Source organism: Thermobia domestica, unplaced genomic scaffold (assembly GCF_964235325.1).
Source record: "Thermobia domestica unplaced genomic scaffold, izTheDome1.hap1.1 HAP1_SCAFFOLD_1416, whole genome shotgun sequence".
In the NCBI taxonomy this organism is placed as follows: Eukaryota; Metazoa; Arthropoda; class Insecta; order Zygentoma; family Lepismatidae; genus Thermobia; species Thermobia domestica.
Genome location: NW_027657126.1, coordinates 38152 through 40730, shown reverse-complemented (window position 1 = coordinate 40730; position 2579 = coordinate 38152). Strand labels below are relative to the sequence as shown.

Genomic DNA, 2579 nt, shown 5'->3' with positions numbered 1-2579 from the left:
CATCTGGGCTGCGAAGAGGAAAAAGAAAGAAATCTCGTACGTATTCGCGCGCAATTCGGAATTAGCCAATGAAAAGCACAAAAGCGGCCACCATCTCTCTCTCTTTCTTATTAACGGTTTTGTACTTTCTGCAGTTCTATCAGTGCTGCTAACCTCTTACTATATCATTGAATATGTATGTTTATATATATATATATATATATATATATATATATATATATATATATATATATATATATATATATATATATATATATATATATATATATATTTTACAAAAAATCATACTACTACGGAATAATATTAAATGCCTGTAAACCCTCATTTCTGTTTGCACTTTCTGTTACACTACCTTCCCCGAACTTCTTTCAAGTTATTAAGTGCAGAACGGGGAGTTATACATATTTACTTGCGCTTTCACAATATCTGCACATTGTGTAATAATAGGAGACGTATAAAATAAAACTATATACTAATACGTATATATATATATATATATATATATATATATATATATATATATATATATATATATATATATATATATATATACAGTACACATTCCACTATCCAGAGGCTTTCCTTTTCTTTTCTTGCTGACGATAAATTACGCTCTTAGAAATGTTGTCTGAAAACAATAAGAATATGTGCAAAAAATACAATCAGAGGTAGAGGTCTTTAACAGGAACTAAGCAAGGGAGTTGAAAAATTTTTTATGCATGTAAAAAATATAGACATGAACCAACTTGTGAAATAAAAAGACCAGAAAACTACTCTTTCTAAATTATGTGTAAACTTTTTACCGAAAACGAAAGTTGCACGAAAGACTTTTTGTCCCTTTTTTGGCCTCCGGTGCTTGGGGTCCCTGGTTCAATCCCAGCTCGTGCCGTGTGAACTTTGTCGTGCATAAAGACGTGCTCATGGGTTTTCTCGGGTTTCTCCCGTTTCCTCCCACTTTCTTCATTCAGTACTCATCATCACCGTCTCCTTTAGCGTAACCGGTATAAGTATGCGACGTAAATCTAAAGATTTCATTTCATTTCCCTTTTCTGCTCATACTGCTGATTATGCGCGATTATGCCAACATCCAACTCCGCGGATAATCGTGCGATTACTGTATATACAACTAATACAGATACGTAATTACATTATCAGTTACAGTATCGGTTTTTATTTACTAATTTGCCTCACTTTATTTGCATCCCTGCAGTAAATAATTCTTATCGATAATAGTTAAAATGTATATTACATTTTAGTGCTTCACGACTGAATGATCATCTGCCTTACGTTATCTCGCAGCTGAAGAGGATGCTACACTGAAAACTACCTTGCGTTATAAAGGGTAAGTGAAACATATCTTAAAAATATCTTTCATACATTTCATTGTGTACATTAAAGAATGTAAGTTTGCCTTTTTCCTGTAATCAATACTTAATAAAGGATTTATTTTTATTTATTTATATACAATTTCATACGTGGTTCGTGATAGTAAACTCGATAGGACATAGTGGCACTATGAACATCCGAATCACTCATCATTCGAACATTCAAATATTTATTCGAATATTAGTATATTCCAAGTAATGTTAACGACGTTAATATGCTTGCCTTTATAGTTAATAATGTCAATTCTTACTTAAAACATACTTCCTTAACAGGACATTGAAGAAAAGGTAGTTGCCAACGGCCATACCATGCTGAATATACCGGTTCTCGTCCGATCACCGAAGTCAAGCAGCATCGGGGCCTGGTCAGTACTTGGATGGGTGACCGCCTGGGAACACCAGGTGCTGTTGGCATCTCTTTTTCAAATTTCATTATCCTTCAAGTACGAAAATACTAGAAACATTAATTTTATAGTACTTTCAAGAGATAATTTATCAACATTATTTCATAGCGATTAATCGATATTCTAAGCGTTATACCCACTATTTCTTACACTAACAGCCTGTTTATTTGCACGGCACATTAAAATAACCTGATTTCCGATCCGTGTGCACCTACTACTATACTTAACACGGAATGTATTACCACTTTTTAAAAGTAAATTATTATGACTAAGTGTAGATCTCCGGCGAGTAAATGCCTTTCGTATACAAGCACGACACATCTCCGCTATGTGCTTTACTTTTTTACTAACAGCATATAGAAATTGGATTTCAAGGTGTTTCTACATAACAGAATGAAGCAAATTTCGTGATTTAACTCTTTCGAATAATGTGTTGGTCCTGACAAGGACCGTTTGAAATGAAAAATCTTGAAGAAGATTTTTACTTAGAGCTTGTGTACTTGGTAACAGCCTTCGTACCCTCACTTACAGCGTGCTTGGCAAGTTCACCAGGCAAAAGAAGGCGCACAGCTGTTTGGATTTCCCGGCTGGTGATAGTTGACCGCTTATTGTAATGGGCCAAACGAGAAGCTTCAGCAGCAATACGCTCGAAGATGTCATTAACAAAGCTGTTCATGATACTCATAGCTTTGCTAGATATGCCAGTGTCAGGATGCACTTGCTTCAAAACTTTGTAGATGTAAATGGCATAGCTCTCCTTCCTCCTCCTCTTCTTCTTCTTATCTCCCTT

General features: G+C 34.7%; 1 non-coding gene across 1 annotated transcript; it reads left to right on the top strand.

Annotated features, from left to right (window-relative positions):
* The first annotated feature begins 1679 nt into the window (after positions 1-1679).
* Positions 1680-1799, top strand: LOC145677828 (5S ribosomal RNA). The gene has a single exon (XR_014130042.1). It is a non-coding gene; the product is annotated as a 5S ribosomal RNA (ribosomal RNA).
* The last annotated feature ends 780 nt before the right edge of the window (positions 1800-2579 follow it).